This window comes from Opisthocomus hoazin, chromosome 3 (assembly GCF_030867145.1).
Source record: "Opisthocomus hoazin isolate bOpiHoa1 chromosome 3, bOpiHoa1.hap1, whole genome shotgun sequence".
Taxonomy (NCBI): Eukaryota; Metazoa; Chordata; class Aves; order Opisthocomiformes; family Opisthocomidae; genus Opisthocomus; species Opisthocomus hoazin.
In genome coordinates this window covers 14,494,906-14,516,976 of record NC_134416.1, presented here as the reverse complement: position 1 = coordinate 14,516,976, position 22,071 = coordinate 14,494,906, and the positions used below count along the sequence as shown (strand labels likewise).

General features: G+C 47.9%; 1 protein-coding gene across 4 annotated transcripts in view; it reads left to right on the top strand.

Moving 5' to 3' along the window:
- Positions 1-22,071, top strand: part of ZHX2 (zinc fingers and homeoboxes 2) — a 76,626-nt gene that overhangs the window by 29,955 nt on the left and 24,600 nt on the right. For 2 of the 4 annotated variants that reach the window (XM_075415619.1, XM_075415618.1), the window contains one exon: positions 635-706. The exons of 1 other annotated variant lie outside the window; for it this stretch is intronic. The gene's annotated coding sequence lies outside the window, so the exon portion shown is untranslated. Of the gene's footprint in view, positions 1-634; positions 707-20,425; positions 20,645-22,071 lie in introns of those variants that run through there. One more of the 4 variants, XM_075415621.1, reaches the window with a different exon arrangement.

Sequence of the window (22,071 nt, the reverse complement as noted above, 5' to 3'; positions counted from 1 at the left end):
GTTACCCAGTCTTTGCAGACCCACAGGCACGGTGTTTCTCAGGTGTGTATACACACACGGGCACAGCCGCTGCCAAAGGGGGGATTTTTTTATATCAGTTCTGCTCTTGCAGCTGCTGAAGCTAAACCTTCCTCGCCCATTTCTTTGGGTGTGGGGGGAAGCAAAAATGCGGAAAGCCAACTTTAGTTTTGGGACACAGCAGGTGAGTCCCTTTAAGGAGGAGAAAGGAAATTTTGATGGCATTTTGTCGAAGTTCCCAGTAGCCAAACAGAGCTTGTTCTGGTACGTGTCTGCTGCAGCAGATGTTTTGTGGGTATTTCCAGTCCAACCCGCAGCAGCGGTATCTTTGGACACAAGTGTGTGAGTGCTCTCGCCTAAGAAATGGGGATTTTTTTTTTTCCCCAAGAGGCCCCCAACATTCGCTGTGTTACTGTAACAGGGCTGGAGCAGCAAATCTTTCATGTTCTGTCAGTGGTAGTCAGTGGAATAGGGAATTGCTGCAATTCCTGTCAGTCGGCATTCCCGGGTGCTGGCGAAAAAACTAAATTGCCAGTCAGTGAGTGGAAGGGATGGCTGCTGTTTTCTCCTTTTTTTCTGTTTTCTCTGACTTACACAGCTTTTCCCTCTTGTATAGGTATCAGAAGTTCTGCACGCCTTCAGGGAGGTGTAAGTCCTGCAATTCCCAGGATGTAAGAAATGCAGTGCTGTGAGTAGTGGTTTTTTTCTATTTTCCTTGAAGTGAGGAATCCAAGCTTGCTCAAACAGAAGGAAGATTTTTTTTAGTTTTTCTTTTAAAAAGACACTTTAAGAAATGTTTACAGCAAGCAAATCCAGTCTTTTGGAACCAGTTGTATGCCTTTGGAACCTCTTTGCAACCCACAAAATAAAGTCAGTCTTGTATTACCACATAGGCTGAATAATTATCCGCTGCAGATATGAACCACATGAGTGCATTTAACTGAGAATATGGTCAGCAGAATGGACCATTAGCACCATCTGAAGCTTGTTTGTTGTTTCCAAGCTTTACCAGCCATTGAAAGACAAAATCTTGCTGGAGAGTTGAGGCAAGGCGTTCCTTGGGAAGAAAGCCCGTGTCTTTTGAAAGGGGAGAAGAGCACAGATTTGCTGTGAGGCTGTTTTTGTGTGTCTGCACAGCACCCTGGCCCTGTCATCAAAACAGAAAGCTATCCAATATTTAGCTCTTCCCTGATGAGATAAAATAATGTCAGAGGAACTTTTGCTCTACAGGAGACACCTGCATGCTTGGCTCCCTCGCTTGCTCCAAAGCGGCTCAGCCAGGAGATTTTTAATATGTATGTATATATATTAAAAAAAATATATATAAGAGTATATATTTAAGGAGCAGGTGCACTGTGGCCTTTTCCTGTGTTTTGCTGGGGGATCTGGGCTGTGATTTCCCGACAGCTGTGGTTGGTTTGCAGCTCTTGAGGTGAACCAGCCCAGGCTGAATTAGACCGACCTCGGCAAGCACTGGCTGGAGTCCCTGGTTGTGTGCTGGGCACAGCGTGGGCTCCTGGGGTAGCTGTTCTGGGCTGGTGCAAAGCTGGACAACGGGGCTAAAATTTGGATTGGGGGTTTGAATGCCGTTCCTCTGGGCTTCACTGCTTTTCTGTAAGTAAATTTTCTTAGCAGAGGGGTTGAATAAGGGGTATTTTTGAGGTTTTTAAAATCAGCCCAACTCCCATCCCATTTTTACCCTGTTCCGTGGTGATGGAAATCTATGGTTACTTGGAAATCGGCAGAGTTTTGTTTCCATATTTATTTCAGTGGCTTACAGCCTGTTTTCTGTTACAGCAACACATATCTGTTTGGGCTAGAGCAGAATAAAACCTCAAATTGAAATCAACCTGAAAAAAAGAAAGGGCTGTGTTTTGTTAACGAGGGACAAACTGAGTCCATCAGTGTTTGGTAAAGACGTGGTGAAAATTCTTTAATAAAAACCTAGCAAGCATTCAGAAACCGGTAAGCAAAAAAACTGAACAGGAAATCCTACTTTCAGCCTTTTGTGAAGGATACTGGCAATAAGTGCAGTTACTGGGATAAAAGGAATGTGAAATTATGACAATGTTTTGTATTGATCCTCCCTCAGTAAGGTCCATAGCTTGTATTCTCTCTCTGAATCACAAACGTTTTCTCTTAATTCCTTGGTGTTTAAACTGCCACACAAGACCTGCTAATTCAGCTGTGGGATTTATTTTTTGTCAGTCACTTACAAAGCATTACACAGGATGGTCTTTGTCCTGTGTTTTCATGACTGTATTGGCTCCGGAGTGATAGGAAGAGTAGATACTGATTTAGGTGAAGAAAATTCAGCCGGAAGATGCCACGTGTACATGTTGTGTCTCTCAAAGCGTATCCATACACTAGAAATGCTCTTTGCTCATCTCAAAAGCAAAGTTTGCTTGGTTTTTTTGTTTTTCTGTTAAGTAGGCAGTGTAGAAATTTGGCAAGTGTTTCTGAAGCACTACTGAGTCTGTGTCCTGATGTACCCCCCTTGGTGGTTGCTTCCACAAAAGGAAGAAACAAGGGGCCTGCTCCTGTGCTTCAAAGGTGGACCGCTACTCCTGGGTAGATGTTGTCTGCGTTGTTAAGTCAAAGCAAAGCAGTGATGCTGAGGGTGGCATGCGGTCTGCCGGTGCCGCTGATGTGTCATAACTGTGTTAAGACAGTGAGGGAGAAAACAAGAGCAGGCTGATTGGAAGCTGCCCAGGTAACTCATGTATGGTCTCAGATGGCTCTGAAATTAATGCAGCAAGATGTAGTCGTTGCTCAGCAATGAAAGGAGACTGTAAATTCCCACTTACCTGTTTCCTATCGCTCTGGCTGCGTGACAGAAGCCCAAATGAGGAACTGGGGAGCGTGAGATGGCTGCAGTGGGGAGATGCTGACTGAGAAACTATGTCCTGCTCAGAAGCTCAGGGAGAAACCAGAGCTGGAAGAGCTCAATTCCTGTATGTCCACTCTCTGCATCCCCTTCCAGTACTGTCCTGTGTCTGTTTTGGGACCAGGTGTTCAGCGAGAGATTTGATGGAGAGAGGGGAAAGGAGGCTTCTTTGCCATTTCCCTCCTTCCGTTTACCCCCCAGCACCCCAAGGGCGAAACTTGCCCACAGCTGCTCCCGGAGGCACTGTCCCCTGCAAGAGGTGGCAGTGAGGGATGCGACAGTGGTTTGGGGGTGGCAAAGGGAACCCAGACCAAGTGCTGATGTGCTGTGTTGCGAGTGGTCAGGGATGGTGTTGGTCTGGGGAGGTCGTGCCACTTGCAGTGGACTTGGGGACATTGATGAGTGAAAAGAGGCAGGGCAGGGAGCTGTGAGCGACAGTTGCTTCACCTGTTGGGCTTTAACCCACCTCCCCTTTGTAAGGCAGCATGTCTGTTCTGCTGTGTACAAACAATACCCACTTTTTTACAGGCAAGAACCACCTGATAGAGTTTTGTTTTCTGGACAGTGCAAGGCAGAGCCATCTCTTCCTGGGGAGACGAGCCCTGGAAGGATGCAGGGGGAGGGTTTCCTTCAGGTTGTGTGTGCTTAAGGGCAAGCATCTTCAGCTGTAGCACGGTGGTGGGGCTCCTCTCCCACCCCGGGTGGGACAGCATGTGTGAGGACAAGTTGATGGGTGGGCTGCGGATCAGGTGAGGCATTGAGGGTGCCTGGGACAGGCTGCAGTGTTGAGGAGGCACAGCAGCTCCATCAGGAGAGTGTGGAGGGCAGAGAAGCACTTCTCGTGTGTTGGAAGAACTTGGGGAAAAGTCACGTGGAAAAATTAACTGGTTTATGTCAAGGCTGCTGCTGGATGTGTAACTAGAAAGGAGATACTTGTTGCAGTTGACTGTTCTCTGCCAGGTAAGATTTAGATGGGTTTAGGGGCTCCAGGGTGGGTTGGCTGGTTTTTTTGTGTTGTGGGTTTTTTTTGTTTGTTTGTTTTGTTTTTTTGTGGTTACTTGAATCTTGAGCGGTGAATTTGCAGACGTTTTCTGTCAAAGCAAAGAACGACTCTGACAGCGGTGTGTCCTGTGAGTGCCAGTGTTACGTACGGTGATGGCTTTGCGAGATGCAGCAGCGGTGCTGTCTGCTTGCTCTTACATGGGGCGAGAGATTTGGCTTCAGCTGGGGCAGCCCTCAAAAACTGAAACCATTACTTGTCACCAGAAAAGCCATCTCTCTCTACAGTGCACATTTCCCCCATGCTTGGTCAGGCGACTGTCCAGAAATGTTGGGCAGACTTTATTTTTTAAGGGGAGGGGGGGGCGAATACTGCTATAAGGGAAGAATAAAGATGGGGAGGAGAAATTGGTTGGAGAGCAGGAGAAACTTGGCCAGGAGAGATGAGGCTTAGCTGAAAGCCTCTATTACTCCCTTCGTCTCAGACCTGGAAGCTGGGCTTAGGCTTCGGATCGTGGTGGTGGTTCCCACCCGGGAAGGGGTGAGGAGATGTCTTCCATGTGACTCGTGATTTGTCCTGCAGCTGAGGGGAGGGAAGAGACCAGGTTTTCCCAAGTGCTCAGCGCTGCCTAGGCTTCAGCAGGGACAGGGTGGCTGCTGCCTAGCTCTCCAGCAGCCCCAGCGTGGTGGTCCTTCGGGACCTTACTCTCTAGACAGGAGTTAATGATACTTAGGGAGGCAAAAGCAAGTTTTGTTCCATTCTTCTTATTTTTGGTAGCGTCTCTCCTTCCTTTTCCATTAAGCATGATGTCACAAATGACATCAGTCCAATAACTGCTTGTGGTTGTCATAGTCACAGCCTGTGACACCCAAACAAAGCAGCAGGAAAGCGAAGCTGGCATACAAATGCTATAATATTCATCACATTCCTTTCAGTTAATAGATACGTGGTTGGGTATTTATTTTCCATTTGAGAAAAAAAAAGGGGGGGGGGGGTTAAAAGCACAAACTTGAGTCATTGAGGGGGAGGAAGGTTGTCCCCAACTCCATCTGAGCAATGCAGCTGCGCTTCTCCCTCCTGGTCCTCTTCCCCTAAGTCAGTGTTACTCTGGAACTGAAACGCTCGACTCCTTCGTGCAGCCATTCCCATCATTGCAGACCACGTGGTGATGCCACAGCATGGATGAAGGCGATGGGAGACATCCCATCGCCTCTAGCACAAGCTGTGTCCCCAGGGAAAAGCCTCCCAGTGGCTGTGGGTCGGCTGTGGAAGAGGCCAGGTTTGGCTGCTGGGTGGCTGAGGTGGCCATCCTCACAGTGCATGGACCAAGAGTGTAGAAGGGTTTTTTCAGCTTGGTTGGCTCAGAGATGTGATTGGAGGGGGTTGCTGGGGATTTTGGGGTTTTTTTTGTTTTGTGTTTTTTTAAATCTGTAAAATAAGCTATTCTGGGTGAGCGGCAGAGCTGGTTTGCCCTCGCAAGGTTTAGTCTCTGTTCCTTCGGAGTTTTGTGCAGTTGGCCTGATGGTGGGAAGGCACCTGCTGCAAGAAATAATTCTAATAATCTTAAAAAAAAAAAAATTTTTACAGAAATAGATCTGGTGCAAGCACCGCATGTGTGAGACGAGCGCTGGAGGCGGGTGGTCGGGGCCCGCTGGGAAGGAGCTGCCAAAGCCCCTGTGGGCGCGTAAGGAAGCCACCATCCTCGCACCCCTGGCCAAAATGTCCCCTTGCCCAGCACCGTCCCCCTTTGTACCGACCCCGAGCGCTCTGGCATGGCCTCCCCAAAATACATGGGCAGGCGATTCATGTGCGGAGCCCGGGGGCAGGCAGCGAGCGCTGCCCGGCTCGGGAGCTGTGGGTCCGGGCATCGGGCGCCGCAGCTCCGGCGGGCGCTTGCAGGGGGGTGCTCATTATATAATAGCTGGTGGTTGATTAATATGCTGTGAGTCAGAAACGCCAGGGTATTTTAGCTTTCTCTAGTTGCTATGGCAACGTTATTTTAACAAATAGCTTTTTAATATTTAATTAAAACTCAGCTTTTGGCAAGCTGGAGTAAGAACTATTACAATTGCTACTAGAAAGGGTTAGCAGTGAAGTGTATTTCAAAGCCATGTTTTTTTGGTTGGATTTTTTTTCTCCCACCTCCCCAAACATGTCACCTTCCAAAAAAGTATTAAGGGGGGGGGGGGGGGAAGAAATCACTAATTCATTAGTTGTGAGAAACGTATGCTTGTTCCCAAGACACAAAGCAAATGTAATGGAAATCTGCTGTTACTCTTCACAACTGAAGGTTGTCACTTCTTTAATGAGTAGTGCCAAGCCCGCTCTGTAAGGACGGAGAGGTATGATAGCATTCATTAATCGCTGCTGTGTCGCTGGTGCTCCTTCTACCTTTGCCTGCTGAATGAGATCATTCCAATTTTGTTTGCTTCATGTTCCCTCTGTGTTGGGTTGGATGCTTTTCCCTTGCCAGCTTGTCAGGGAGGCTGGTGCTGTGTCCGGATCAGGCGCTGGACTCGTTCCTAGTCTTTTTTTAGGTGAGCTCCTGTGCTCCCTGATACCAAACAATTCTGCAGCGGAGACAAATGAACAGGGAACTCTGTCTCCAGAGAAAAATAAATATTTAACAACTCTCTGTAACCTTTATTTACAGAACAGTTACAGGTTCTATCGTGCTTGGTAAAAGGGGATGCTTTTTATGCATGAATTCTGCCTTGAGGGGCTCGGTGGATACTTAATGTCATCTGTGATATAATAATGAAATAAATGTGTAGCTCTCACGGGATTCCCTCCCAGCCCCTGTTTTCTGTGATTAACTTCAGTATCGCACACTTTGTCTCTGTTCACGTTGCATTCCTTAATATTGTACTGAGACCTTATTTGGAAGGTAACACCTTTATTTCCTGTGGGGCAGGGGAGGCTATTGAGTGTTTTAATTTATGCAGAGGAGTCTCAGACTGTGTGTACCTCCGGCACATATCGCCGTGGAGTCTCGCCAGGTCCCTGGGATTGCTGCGCTTGGCCTCTCGCTCTCCCGGAGGCTGGGATGGTGCTGGTATCCCATCTTATAGAAGGGGGAAGGTACACCTGGAAGACAGACCAAGATGTGTTTCACCTGAGCTGCCTATAAGTTAAGCAGTTATTCTATAGTAGCTGTCTAACCACTTCTGGCATCAGTGAGAGACTGCACCGTTTGCAGAGGTATTTCCCCCTGCTTTAGGACAGATGTTTGAGGCAGGTCACAGGTGTAGCCCTCAGAGTTGTCCGTTTCTCCCCAGTCTGAGCCGAAAACTAGACGGGAAATATTAGGCGAGAGAAGTGCCATTCTGCATGAAAGGTTTTCTATATCCATTTCTATAGATGGTTCATAACTGCATCGCAGGCTGGAGGGTGCCTTCAGTCATTACACTGCGGTCATGCAGTGTCAGGTCCCCCTTACAAAGCAGCACAGCTAATCTCTGCTGCACATTGCTCACAGGTGGGCATCCAGCATTAAACAGCTCGGAAGGAGACGCAAACCCAGTCCCCAGGTGTGTAAACTAAGGTGCAGAAGACTTGCCTAAACTCTTCCAGCAAGCTGGGAAGAGAACTAAGGCTTTCCTTCCAACTTATGCTGAAGGTGTGCTGTTCCCAGAAAAATTATAGCGATAATATTAATGCTGCAGTAATATTGCAGACAGTACGGGTGTGTTAGGCAGTTCTGTAAAGCATCCTTCGGAGTTGCATCCCATGCTTCTTGGTATGCTGAGCTTTTTGATCTCTGCTTAAACCCCTCTGCTAGCTGACAGCAACCTCAAGGAGTCCAGAGGTGATCCCAGGATGCGGTGGAAGCTGTGATGGAGCAGGGTCTCTGGGTGGATGGTGACAACCACAGAGCAGCACATGCTTGCCGTCACCTGGGTCAGCTGCTGGTTCCCGAGAGGTCTGGGAAGGAATCCTTTCTATTTCCTACCGGCAAGGAACTGAAACATACTGCAAAACTCAAAGTTGGTTGGTTTTGTAGCAAAGGTGGGTCTCGGTGGGCCTTGCAAGGCAGCAGCCAAACCAGGCTTTGCAGACAGGAGGTCCTGCCATGCCGGAGGGGCAGCATGGAGGGACAGCCGGTGGCTCTAGTGAGGGAAGCTGACAAGCAGATGGATGAAGCTGGCATTGCCGGTGGAGCGGAGGAGGCGAGCGCTGCTGTGTTAATGAACGCAATCAGACAACCTCAGAGGGGCACAGGGGGCTGAGAGGTTTGAACTGAATGCGCTGACGAAGGGGAGCCTGCGAACCCGCTCTCTGGGAGGAGGTGGGAGGGGTTTGGCGATGGTGACAAGCACAGGTACAGGTCTGAGCAGCGATGCTTTTGGCTACTGCAGGGTGGAGGATTAAGTAGCTGAAATGGAAATTGTGGTGAGAAGGCAGAGAAATAGCATTTCTACCTGGATTTTTCATTGTGGTAAAATTTGGAGAAGGATACAGAGGCAAATGCTGCAGGATAGTGATCCTGCTTGGGCTGTGTGCTGCGTTGTGGGAGAAATGCCCCAAGATTATGGGTGAGAGAGGCGTGGCCGGTAGCCAAAATACAGACAGTAAGCAAATAGGAGAACAGGGGAGGTCAGAAGCACCGTGTCCCCGAGCGGAGGTGGCACAGAGGTGAGCAGCAGGCTGTTGGGGAGGGCTGGCTGTGCTGGGAGCGCGTGTGGTGGAGCAGACCTGGCTGCAAGCGATTTGGGGAATCCCTGATGCGTATTGCTCCTGAGTGCCGTGATGGGCGACAGGTCTGGCTGGTCAGATCTGCCCTGGAAAACAGCTTCCGAGGGGGCAAATCGGGTTCTTCAGGAGGGAGAAATAGAGATGAGAGCCTGTGTTCTTGTTTGGGTGGGTGTGGGCTGAAGTTGTACTGGAGAAGCTGAAATGTGATTTGTAAGGGGAAATAAAAGCTCTGCTGCAAACATAGACTGGTGCAAAGGAGTTTAACTGCGGGGTCCCTAGCTCAGCCTGGTTGTATGGGTGTACGGCAATGCAGTGCACTATGTAGACTTTCAATTTACAGTAGGTTGGGACTGGCACCTTGTCTGGAGTGGCACGATATGCACTCCCGCAGGTCTGGCATTCCCACCCCTGAGGATAAGGGTGGATCCGAGCTGGCGAAGTGCCCTGCGCAGGAGCGAAGGGCACATCTCTCCTGAAAGAGTGCTCAGAGATACTACAGTAACAAGGACTTGCCAAAATGAAGCCCAAGGGCCTTTCTTTTTCTTTTTTTTTTTTTTTGTGGTGGTTTAGGATCTGTGCACACAACTTATATTGCAAGTCAGTGATCTGTCCCAAAGCCCCACGTAACCGCGAATGGGGTCTCTTCCACTTGCTCAAACCCTCGCTTCCTACATTTAAAGCTAACCCAGGCTTTGCTAGCTTTCATCTTCACTCGTCCCGGCTGATTTAAAACACACGCTGCTGCTTTCCTGTCTGCCTGGTAAGCAAGAGCATCAAGGGATGGAATAGAGAGTCGGGTGAACTGAAAGGAGAGAGATGGGAAGTGACAAAAATTGCGGTGAATTATCCTGGAGCTTCCCATCTCCACCTGTCCGGACCTTTCCTTTGTCTTCTGCTGCCACCAGTGGTTTTTGGTAGTGTTGTCTTCTCACTCACTCACTAGGGTGTCCGCTGGAAATCAGGGAGGTTGATATGCCAAAAGCAGGAGTGCTCGGATCTGTGAGCCTGCTCGTGTATTGGAGAACGTGCTCCTGTCTCCTAACCCAGCAAATTCAGTGAGGGGCGAGCATCATGTGCTTTGCACCATGAATAGTTTCACACAATCCAACCATGATATTTGCATGGGTAATGTGTGCATAGTCCCAGTTTTGCTGTTGGTGGAGTTAGGGTAAAGCATCACATATGGGTTGAGCACGGTAGTGGTCTCTGAGTTGTCTCGGTTTTTGCTGTCAACATGAGTCATGACTCAGGTATAAACAATCTGGCATGTTTCCTGTCTGCACTTCTCCAAGCACGGTCTTCTGCTTGCACGCCTCAAACCAGACTGTAACTGCATTTGCCGCGCTCTGAAATCCAGCCAGGCATGTTACGGATGATCAAACCCCGCAGCGCTCGGCACGGCTGGGTTTCAGGTGCTGCTGTGAGGGTGTATAGGAAGGGCGAGCAAGTGCAGCACTCAGGATCTACTACAGGAGGCGGCTCGAGCCCCAGCAGGATGGGGAACTGTCTTGCATTTATGGTTATTATTTGTTATTAATATTATATCTAAATATATTTTATAGATAATATATTTATATAATTGTATTTAATGCTTATATATTAATTATTATTTACTATATAAATACAGAGGGGAACTTCATTTTTTTTAGTAGCTCTATTTTAAAATATTCGGTGGATCCCCATCTTGATGTGACCTTGCTCTCCAGCGGTTGTCTCTGAAGTAAAAGAGCCCACTGGGTGGCTGTGGACAGGCTATCCCTCTGGTGCTGGAGGAGTGCGGAGAAGGAGCAGCTTTCTTCTTTGATCTTGCTTCTGTTGGAGTTGGTAGCAAAATCTCGGAGGACTTCAATGAACCAGGATCAGCCCCTCGAAAAATACTCCCAAGGCACTTGGAGAAAGCACTTGTGAGTAGGTGAGAAGCAGCCCATATGTGCCTGCGGGAGGGAAGGGAGAGCGCCCTGAATAGGGGTTGATTCATTATAAACACATTCCTTTTGGTTCATGTGATCAAAAGGAAAGAAGGTTCTGCAGCGGTAGTGTAATGTGTAGCGATGCCTGTTGCTGCAATGAGTTTTGGTCTATTACTATAGAAATTCCAAAAGCACCAGACTCTGCTGTCTGTGAAAACCTGAAGGGTGCGTTTCATGCGTGTCGTGAGGATCTCTGAGCGTCTGTTTCCAACCGAGTCTGGCTGAGGAATTAGGTCATTTGGGTGAACTCCTGACTGCATGCGCTAGCCCTGACCACCGGAGGTGGCAGTGAAATCGGAGGTACACCCTGTCAGTTAAAAGCAGTGTAAAGCTAGTAGAGCCTGCCACAACGTACACCACCTTCAGGGATCCTGGAGAGGGTGTTTGGGCATAGGAAGCGAACAGGGCAGGCTGGGTGTCAGGTTTATATCCCCTGTCATGCAGCATGTGCCCGCGGTGATGGCACGGGCAGGCAGGAGGGGACAGCGGTGCACATCTCCCTTCCCAGTGGCGAAAGGCTCCAAAGAGTGCTTAAGCCTGAGGCCGACCAGACGAAAAAATCCTGTGCTCAGCTCCCAAGATGGTCCCTGCACCGCTCTGCAGTCGTGGTATGTCTGGTCCATGCACAGCTGTGCTCTCAGGGAGGCAATAAATGGAGAGGAGGGAGATGGTGACCTCCAGACAGCTGCCGTGGTGGCAATAGGGAGTGGTGGCAATAGGGAAGGAAACACTTAGTGGCTTAGCTGCTCTTGGTTTTGGAAGGAGGGTAGGTGACACCAAAAGAGCATTTGAATAGCAAAACAAATAGCAAGGTCAGGCTGAGAATGGGTATTTCTGGGGGTTTCATAAGCTGGTTACAAAAGGTATAAACACAAAATATGTCATTTATAGGGGTGGTAAGTTTCTAGGCCGTACAAGAACAGCTTCAAGCAGCACCCCCATGTTAGAAGCGCTGTGTAGCCCAGTGTTTACAGGGCCATGGAGCCATGTGATTGCTCCAGTACATTGGTTTGCTTCAGGCTCAAGGAGGCTCAGCTCTGTACCTGCCTCGCATTCCTCTCCGCTTGTCTGGCTGTGCTCTCCTTACCCAGGGCTTCCTGCATAGCAAATATTTAAAAAAAAAAAAAAAAAAAACACCACCACAGCAAACAACTGGTTGTTCTGGCTGGTGAATTACCCCTGCAAATCGCAGTCCCTGTGTGCCCCTCTCTGACACCTGGCTTCTCCAACATGTTACTTTGTCCCTGCAGGTACACAGCCATGCCTGTAAGGTCTCTGACCAGTTACAGATATGTGTTAAAAGGCTGCTTCTCCTCCTAAAAACCTCCGTGTTTGTGCTGTGCTCCAGGGTGTGTCAGTGGGACTGAGCACTGGGCTCAGGTGCCATGTCCTCTTCGGCGGCTGCCCGAAACACATGCCTGTAAACCTAGCAGCCGTAACATCAATGTCATGAGCTCTGAGCAATGTACGGCATCACAGCACAACAGCTGCTGGAAGTTCGCAAAGTCCCTTTCCAATCCCCTTCCCAAAACCTGCGCGCCGAGGTGATGCCACACCAACCGCCCGCTGGCTATTGAAAGCCTCCGTTAAAACATGCTGCTTTTGTGCTGCGTTCAAGCCCCAGAATTTTGCAATAAACGATGATTTCAAAATGCATCAGTTCTTGCCCCCTGCAGTGCGTGTCTGTGGCCTCGCCTGGTCCCGGCGTGGTGTCTGCTCAGGCGGAGGCTCCTGGGGCACTCTGAGCGTTACAGTGTGCTGATGTTTTGTGGCATCACTGCGAAAGTCCAGCACCAGGTCTGTTTTGGGGGAGAAACCACCCTCTTTTGTGCAGCCCCATCAGTTGCTATCCATCATCTCACTTTGCTTTTCGGGAGGCTCTAGCAGGATTAGTCTTCCTGGCACCATTCAACACAGCTCTGCTCTTCCTCAAACACTCAGCCTTGAGATTGCTAAAAAGAGGGACAGTCCCCTGTGTCACCTCTCAGGAAACCCTGATGTTCAAAGAGTTCGTGTAATTAGCTGTGCTTTCCTGTTTAGGTAACACCTCATCTGTTTGAGGGAAGGACCCAGCTGTCCTGTTTCCTTCAGCACGACTAGCCTGGGGCATTATGTAAAGACCTTGGTATGTGTCCTGGTGCTTTCCGTGGCTCTTCCCACTGGTGGGAGTCTTGACTGGAATGGCAGCAGAGACCCAGATAATGTCATAGCTGGTGTGTTTGCTGGAGTTCAAGCACCAGTGCTGTGTCAGACACCTGTATGAAATGCGTAGCACTTCCATTTTTTTTTTTCCAGGGCACGGAACTCCGGGGGGTTCCATTAAATTGTTTGGAGATGTGGATAGTGGACACATCTGAAAATTAGTCTTTGGCTGCTTTACAAAGGCTGGATATTATTCCAAGCAATTTGAAGCTGGAGGGGGTTGAGAAGGATAGGGGCACTTTGCATTCCTGTAGGTGAATTTGGTAGATTTTTTTTTTCTTATTTGGTTAAAAGGATGACTGATAGCATGGCTAGATCCACGTACGCTGCCAGGCTGTATGTCCTTGCTGTGTGAGTTACTGGGGGTGATGGTGTTCTTCTACTCTTCCTTGTCCGAGACACTGTTTGGCAGAGGCTCCGTGCCAGATTGCTCTGTGCACCTTCAGCACAGCACCCGTGAGCCGTATTTCATACAAAGTCCAGGAGGGTGGTTCCCCCTTCGCAAAGCTTGATGTCATTCTGGCGGACACAACTTGCTATTTGCCCTCTGCCAGGTGGAAGCACACTCAGCTCTTTGCCTTCGTTGGACTGAAGGAGTTGAACAAAATTTGTCTGACTGCATCGGTCGTTATTTGTTCGGTTTAACCTTAAAACAGATTTGCCTGCAAGGGGCTATTGTCAGAGACAGTAACGCTTGGTGTTGCTTGTTGTTCCTGAGCCACCAATTGTAGAGCATCTACCTTATTGCTCAAAATGGCTATTTTTATCGTAGTATAAGTAGTTAGCAGAGAGTTTTGAAGAGTATATGTTGACTCATGGAGACAGCAATATTTAGCACCTTTTTTTCTTGTTGTTGACCTTCAAAGCAATTTACAGATAATAATCCTCCTAAGTCCCCTTTGAGCAGGGAAATAGTGTGTAGGCTTTTTGGGACAGGGATTGAGGCTTGTTTGGTTTTGTAGCACTGAAGTTGTGATTGAGGAAAAGCTGTTGATCTGGGAAGACCTTCTTGCTGTGAAAATGCTGCCTAGTAATCATACAGAGAAATCACTTTACATGAATAGCTTAAAAATGCTGGAGAAGGGATTTGGACTGGGATGCTTCTAGTGCTAACAGTTAAACCGTATCCTGTCTTTCCCAAACTTATGAAAAGCGGTTTTATCTGTCTCAGAAGGCTTTCCTTTGTTGTTTAAAGTTCCATAAATCTACATGGGAGATCTAAAAATTGGATGAGGACTGTGTGACTAACCAAGGCATTTCAGAGTTAAGTTGTAACTTGAAGCATAAGAAAATAAAAGTTCTCTTGGCTTGTTGCATTAGTAGGGTATATTTGAACCAGTGTGTTGCATGTCATTAAACATATGGTGAGTCACATCTGACATACATGCCAAAAAGAGTCTAAGATAATGGGACCAAAATGTCGTGCAGTAACAATATTCACATAACAAAGTCATTTCCTGGAATATATGTCTCAGGGAATGTAAAATTAAATTTGAAAATCTATTGCCATTTCTGTCTTGCCCCTTGTAAAATAAAACCACTGGAAGTTGTTAACCCCTTGGTTGTTCTTGCAGCAGCTTGTGAACATTAAGCTTCTTGTTGGGTCTCGAGGGCCTTTTTGCTACCCCAGCTTCACCTTCCCAAGGGCAAAGTGAACCGGTGCGCCATCCATCTGTAGCATCGCTACACCCATGCTGCCTGTGGTGGAGGTTTCCCGTAGAGATACGGAGGTCTCCTGCTTTGTTCTTTGTGTCTGCCAGCTGTTCTTCAAGTCTTCAGGTCTCCTGAAACAGTGACCGTTTTGAGTAGCACCGCTGCTGCATGTAATGTAACGGACAGAAATAGATTCTCTGGGCTTGTTTTGGGCTGATGGAGTCTATTCAACTAAAAGGCATTGCATGTAGTTAAGCATATTGCATGCAGTTGAGTGTGTAGCGAATCAGTGCTGGCACAGATGTGGTTGTTCTCCAGGTATCTTTTGCACCTTAAGAGAAAGTATAATCTAGCCTAATTAGGGTAACCTGTCCTAAAATGGTGGTAATTAAACTTAAAAGATTGTTGAGGTTGTAGTGTAGGATTTGCTGAAAGCCAGCTTCCAAAACTGCTCAGTTTGTCCCTAGTCTGTATTTTAAATGTTGACTTCAGCTTCTGGCTAACCTTTTTTAACTTCCACCATGTTAGTCAAGCGGCTAATTCACTGGGAACTCTTACAGGCTCCAGTCTGTTTACACAGTCCTTATTGAATTAGATTGGAAGAGCATTGTGGGATTTGAAAGAAAAGCAGAATGTGGATTCGTGATCTCTCCTTTTTTGTAGTCTTTTTGAAAGAGGAAGCCTGGGGTGTCTTTATCTATGGGTAGATACAAATCGTTACCAAAAATGTCACAAAAAATGTGTTTTATCATTGCTGCCTTGGCCAGTGTGGTGACCTTCGGAGTCAAGATGGGCATGCCTGTAGCTTGGGCTGGCAGGAGCGAGGGGATGTTGCAGCTCCCGTGCATTCGGCACGGGAGAGGAAAGCCTGAAGCCCCTGACCAGGGCTCTGCTGGTGGAGGGAAGGTACCCCTGTGGGGTGGGATTCGGCAGCAGCAAGGCTGGCCTTTTGGCCATTTGAGCTGAATTCAGGATGACTGTAGGAGGCTGACGGCAAAGCTGTTTCTTGCTTGTTCTCCCCTTCCCTTCTCACCAAGCCCTTGTATCCCTTTGCTGCTGCCTATTCCTTTCTCTCCCCCTTCCCCTTGTCAGCAACCCAAAAATCAGTTGAGGTGCAACCCAACATCTGCTGCTTTCCTAAGCTGTCTACAAATTACCCTTCTTCCTCTCTAGAACACTGTGTGCTATCATCTGTGCAGTGATGTGCATATACATATATACACACACATACACACAGAATAAACTTACAGCCCCACCAGGGTAAATGCTGTATTAAAATCACACATGTAACATTATCAGAGCTCTGGTTTAGGCAGGGCAGATGGAAAACGCGCTGCTGACCTAGTGCCCATTAAAAAAAAATGTCTGTCAATGGGCTGCTTGCTTCTTTTCCTTTCTTTCCATTTCTTATCATTTCTGTGCTTTCTCTTCATAAGAACTTCAGTGCTACATTAAAGAGATTACAGGTGCTTTTCATCTTACCTTTTTTTCCCCCCAATTTTACTTCTTCCCAGGAAGCCTCAGGGTTTTTTGTTGTTTTTTTTATTTTTTTTTATTTTAAAGCGATTGATTTATAGCTCTGCTACCTGCTGGGAAAGATTGACCCACTGCTGAGCATCTTCAGACAGCCCTTCTTTTGAGTCACTCGGGACTGGAAGCAAACAGAGGGCTAGGTTCAAAGGTGTTTCTTTCCTGGTGCTGTTTACACCCTCAGGAGGCAGTGATGGCGTGTGCTGGTTTTGTATAGTGTGATACACGTCGTGTGTGTATGTGCCTACATCTTGAAATCGGGTTGTCCAAGGAGGAAAGACCCCTGGTTTTTTTTCTTCGCTAACACCCTCTTGATTTCTTACTTCAGATCTGAAAGAAATCTCATTGCCCTTTTTTCCCCACTTTTTCCCTTACAGTATGCTTTCAGTGGGTTTTTGCTGTGTGTTCCTGTTTAAGCAAGCCTCGGGCAGTGCTTTGGTTCCTCTGACTGTGAGGTGTGGATCCCAGCTGAAGCCCCTTTCAGTGGGTCAGATAATTTGTGGTTCTCTTCCCACTTTGCTGCCCCAGTCTCTCTCTGCATGTCTGGGCGAGGAGACACGGGGCAAGCAGTGGTGCTGAGCCACCGTGTCAAGAAGTGAGTGGGGAAGTTTGCCTTTCACATCGCTTCAGTTCACTGCAAGCTCGATAGACCACGGGGGCTATCCCATTGTTTGGCTTTTGAAGCCCTGAAAAGGTATCTTGGGGCAATCTGGAAAGGGATTTTTTTTAAGTTCCTGCCATCTGATACCAACGCTAAATTGTTTTGCCTTCAAAGGAACAAACTTGACGTGCTGGGATGACTGTTCTTCATTCTTTCTAAAGGATGAATCAGCCAGCACTGAATTTTCTCAGCCGGGTCTTCTGCTTTTATGCATTGGTCTGAAAACACTGACCTCAGCAGTTAGGCTGATTTATTCCACAAAAGGAGTAAAATCTGTCTATTCTTTTCTGAATTCAGTTTTGGAAGAATAAGATCTAGAATTAAAAACAAATGATGAGAAAAAAACAGACACCCCTTTTTTAACTTGCCTTCCTAGACCTGATATTAAGGCTCGTTTCTGCACTCGCTCATGCAACACCTAAGACTGAATCCCACAGACATCACCCTTAAACTCTTTTATTTAGTGCCACCTTTCATCATTAGGAGACAGCTGGAGATGCCGCGTTTGAACCTCGGCAAGTGACAAAAGAGACCAGTGAAGATTTAGACACCGGCCCCGCTCTGAAGATGGATCAAACGCAGGGTGACCCGTCCTGTCTCGTCTCTTCCCTCCCTTCTTGCCAGGGGGTGGTTTGGATGCAGTTAGCTGATGTGAACCACCAGAATTTGGAGAGGAGGGGTTTGGGAGCAGATTTCAGCAGCTGGATCCAATTTCTCAGCAGTGTTGTGTGCAATTGGGCTGTGTTTCATCATATTTGCTTTATTTTAATAAGTGTTATGAGAGGGACTGCTCAGTGACTGAGGGAGGATTTTCCATTACAGGCTCTGCAGCCTTTTCACGCTCTCTGGCAGTCTTTCTTCCTCTTGCAGTACCTCGCATGGGATAACTTAGAAATGAATTTTTTTCAAAAGGAGAGCAGAGGCCCATGGCCTGCATGAGCAGGATGGAATTTTAAGGGTTTCTTGTTTGTTCCCTATCTCCCCTCTGACTTTTACCCTGTAATTTACTGTTGTGAGGCCACAGGAGATATCAAGCGAATTGGGTACATCAGGTCATATTGGACCCGATTCCTCCCCAAGCCAGGAGCAGCCCTGCTCTGTAGGGACTGCCTCTCCAGAGCATTTCTAGAGGCCACACAAACTGGGGGCTATGTGAGCAGTTTGTCTGGTTTCTTCTGCCCCAGCTTCCTTCACCACCTGAACAATTTGGAACTGAAGCTCTTTACATAAATGTATGTTTTGCCCATGCTTTCGTCAGGAGAGAGGCCTGAAGCCCAGGCTGTATTTGGGAGGGATAATGGCTGGTGTACGCTCCTCTGAGATGTGGTTTCAGGTCTCTGCCATCCCCAGCCTTATCCATGGGACTATTGTCTCTCCCATTCCCTCCTTATTTGGATTTTGTGGTCAGGTGACTTCAAATAATAGCATCAGCTCTTGCTGTGGAGCATGTTTTTTCCTAAACCTCAGAAACTGTTGTGCAACTAAACTTTCACATAAAGCCTCAGGAGAAATAACCCTGGACTGCTCCAGTTTGAGCAATCATAGTGCTTAAGGCAGAGTATTGCAGGTGATAAGACAGGGAGGGAATGCTGGTGGGAAGAGGGGGGGAATCCTTGGGAGCTGGCTTGTGTGTCAGCTTTGGATCCTGAGTAGTTACACAAAGGGTTTGGCTACGTGGCTAGGTTGAAGAATAGCCAAAGATGAGATGTGCCTGGATGTCGTAGCTCCCACACACGACTTGGGATGCTGAGTTTCATCGAAGAGGGGGGGGTTGGAGGAAAACTTGTGGTTGCAGGGACAAGCTGAAGAGCATAGTCCATGTTTAACTGGTGCTGCAGCCATGGCAGGTTGGTGGTAGCAGAACATTAGGCGCAACATCCAGCGATGGCTATTGGAGGTAGCGAGGGACCTCATGAGCACCCTGCCTGCCCTCCTCACCGGCCGGGCTGCCCACAGCAGTGGTGAGCCCAGCGCGGTTGTCCTGTCAGTGCTGGGAGCGATGCAGCCTCTGCCTGTCCTCCAAAAGGAGATACCACCAGTGTGCATCCTGCTGTTGTGTGTGGAGACCATTCAAGAGCATGGCCCAGATGCCTTAATTCCACTCACTTGTGGCACGGGGATCGATTTTGAGACTATGAAGGTAATTTTCCATGCTGTTTGTGAAACAAAATACATCGACTGTGCTTTGCAAAGCAAGCAAACCAACCAGCCTGCAAATGACCGAGCAGCTGGTCAACAGTTGGAGCTAAGACACGTTTCAGCAGCGAGGTTGTAGAAGCGTTGACTCTCCCTGATCTCTTGAGTTCCGCAGGGTGGCAGGACTGCCAGGCTGGAGTCGACAGCCGGAGCTTTCCAGCAGGCTTTTTCTCTGACCTCCTTCGTTGTGCAGCGAGGTCCGTGCAAAAAAGCAGGCTCAGTGCTGGTGGGTTGCCATGGAAAGAGCTGCCACATCACACTGAGTTCATAATGGGGTGTTTGGTTATTTCTTTTCGAGAGAGAAATTGTCACAAACATTATGAAATCGGGAGATGATCTAAATTAACACAAGCTGGTCACAAAAGAAGTGGCTTTTATATTATTAAGGATCTTTTTTGGTTTTTTTCCTTCCCTTGGAAGGAGTGCACATGTGTTTTGGCAAACAAATACTGAATATTAGTGTCATACTGGATTGTGATGACTGGTTGGTTGGAGCCTGTTTTGCAGAGGAGAGAGAGGGAAGGAGGAGGGTTTGCTGGAGCGGGTGGGAGCACGCGTAAGCCCCAGGCACGTTGCTGCAGACCTGGTCTTGGCTGTTCCCATGCCTCTTGCGCTCCATGGCCCCGGCATGCAGTGTTATGGGTTATTAATGTACTGTGTCGGAGATGCATCTTCAAACTGCTTGTAAAACTTGGCCCTGAGAGCGCACAGGCTGAGTGGAGGAGATTTCTGAGCCACACCACATGATTGATCCCAAACTTGGGGGTTCTCCTGGCACTAACGTTTCACGAGCCGTTCCTGAACGCTATCTGTGGTGGTTACGCTCAGGGCTTTGCAGGATTTCCAGCTCCCTTTGGCTGGAGCAGCAGCGCAGGCTGCCCGAATGACAGGATTTTTTCGGAAACAGACTTAGCACTTCTGTAACACCTTCCCGCTGTGGACCGTGCCGGGCAAACTGCAGGGCCAGGGCCCGCACAGGTCACAGGTACGGGTAGAAGGAGGTTAACGCTTTCCTTCCACCTTCCCTTTGGCCTTTTTGGAAATAATTTAGCAAGAAGATCATCCACAAGACAAGCAGAGCTCTGGAGTTTAAAGCAGGAGGGGGAGGCAGGTTGGGAAGGGAGCATGAATCATATGAAAGAAGAGAGGAACTGAACTAATGAGACTTATGGGATGTTACAAACTTGAGCTCCGTCTTGCTTTCTTTCTTTGACCTAGATAGCGACAAGAGTGGCAACCTTCTGAGTTGACTGTTGGTTTTGTGCTTCTGCCTTCCTATGGCTTCTTCACAGGGCTGTGTTTTACTTGTTTGGATGTGATCTTTTTGGAGGGTAGCTATTCCGTTTTTTTTCTTTTACAGGGGAATCAATTATGTTCAAGCAACTTTTTGAAAATAATTCCTGCAGATACTTTTTAATGGAGCAAAATTGCTCAACAGTAGATTTCTGACATACCAAAAGGCAAGATGAAATAATCGATTGACCTCGTGAGAGGCAATGAAGGCGCGTTCCCCTGGGGAGATGTTTTTCGTGTGTATAAACCAGTCTTCGCTTTTTCAAGCGAGATCCCTCCTACTCATCAGAAACGGGAGAAGAAACCCAGTTTTGAAACAAAACAAAGAAGGATTTTGACAAATACCCTTTAGTGAGAAGCTGTTTTAAGGAGCAGTTCTCCTCCTTTTCTGCATTTCTCAAGTATTGCTCAAGCATCATTGTTACAGTTTGTTCATCAGGACACGCTATGAAGTAGCCCCGGGGGGAATCCAGGCACCAGGGAGACAAAGAGGCCGATGTCTGCAATGACTCCGGGCTGCACCAGGAATAATGAGTACCGTGAGTAAGCTGGGATTAAAACACATGGGAGGAGGTGACTGCCAAGCATACTTTGTCACGCTTTCAGGTGTTCTGATGGCAAACACTTCCACTGGTAAAAAATAAATAAATTGAAGGTTTTGCCAATTCTTTTTTTTTTTTCCTTGGCAGTTTATTCTTCAGCGTAGTAATAATCTGTCTGGGTGAAACATAGTCCCTTTGTGGTTTGGGAGCATAAGGGGTGTTCCAGGCAGGCACGAAAGCATCCAAGCTTTGGATGGTCCAGATCAAACTTGGTTTTGGAAGTAGGAACTGGTTTGTTCTGCATGCCTTGATGTTTAAAATGAGAAGTGGAAGCAACAAAATGCATCCTTTTGGGACAACAAGAAGTCTGCAAAGGCATGGGTTGTGCTAGTCTGATCCTATTTACGAGTATGTGAAGTATTATTATTTTTGAGTCCATAATCAGGTCTTACGAAAATTTGTTTACTTCCAGGGATCCTTTTTGCTCTCTTCCACTGCCTGTTTCCAAAAGAAACAGTGCTTCTTTTGAACTGGGATATTAAATAATTAGTGAATGATCCAGTAATCATCTCCTCTTTGTATTTCCTGGGTGAAATGAAAATGCAGAGACATTCGCATCCTGCTAAATCCCACTGTTTTCCAGCAGCATCGTGTCAGGGTGTGCTCACCCTCTGTCTCCCGTGTTGGCACCCTTTCCCAGAGCTCCTCAGTGCTGGCAGCTTGTATCCTGGCCTGGGGATCCTCATTGCAAGGGCCAGTTGAGGGAAAGGTGTGACAGACTGGATTCAGAGCAGTGCCCCAGAGCTGCTGCACTGAAATAAATACATGTATATATATACACACACACACAGGCTGGCAGATTAAACATGGACGGGGAAATGTGGCACAAAGGAATCGCGCGTAGTTAGATCAGATCTACCTGCCAAGTTTCTGGCCTCTTGACAGGAATATACCTGGAAATTGGAAAGCCTTATACTGGCCGGTGGTCTCATGGTATCCAGGTAGCAAAAGTCCTGCAAAGAGACTGAGGGCAGAGCTCCGGCAGACCCTCAGAGCCGTCTTTGCTGCAAGTCAGGTTAGAGTTTGCAGGAATTAATGCCCCAAAAAAGCAGCGACTGCTCCCCTCTGTCTCCTCTGTCCTGGAGTACTTGACATGGGAAGAAGGATCTCGTGTTGGAGGGGGACGGTGTTTGGGTTTGTGGGTTGCAGTCGTTGAGGAGTGTTTCTAACCCAGCTATGGAAACCCAACTGTGTGTGACAAGGGGGAAGGATTGCATTGTGCGCCCAACTTCTGGCATGAACAAAGGTCCTTTGTGGCCGTGCCAAATTCTCCCAACAGCAGAACTGTTACTGTGCACAGAGGGCAGTGGGCCCTGCCCTATGACAAATCGCAGCAGCAACGGGTGCTGTGGGGAGGAAGAGGA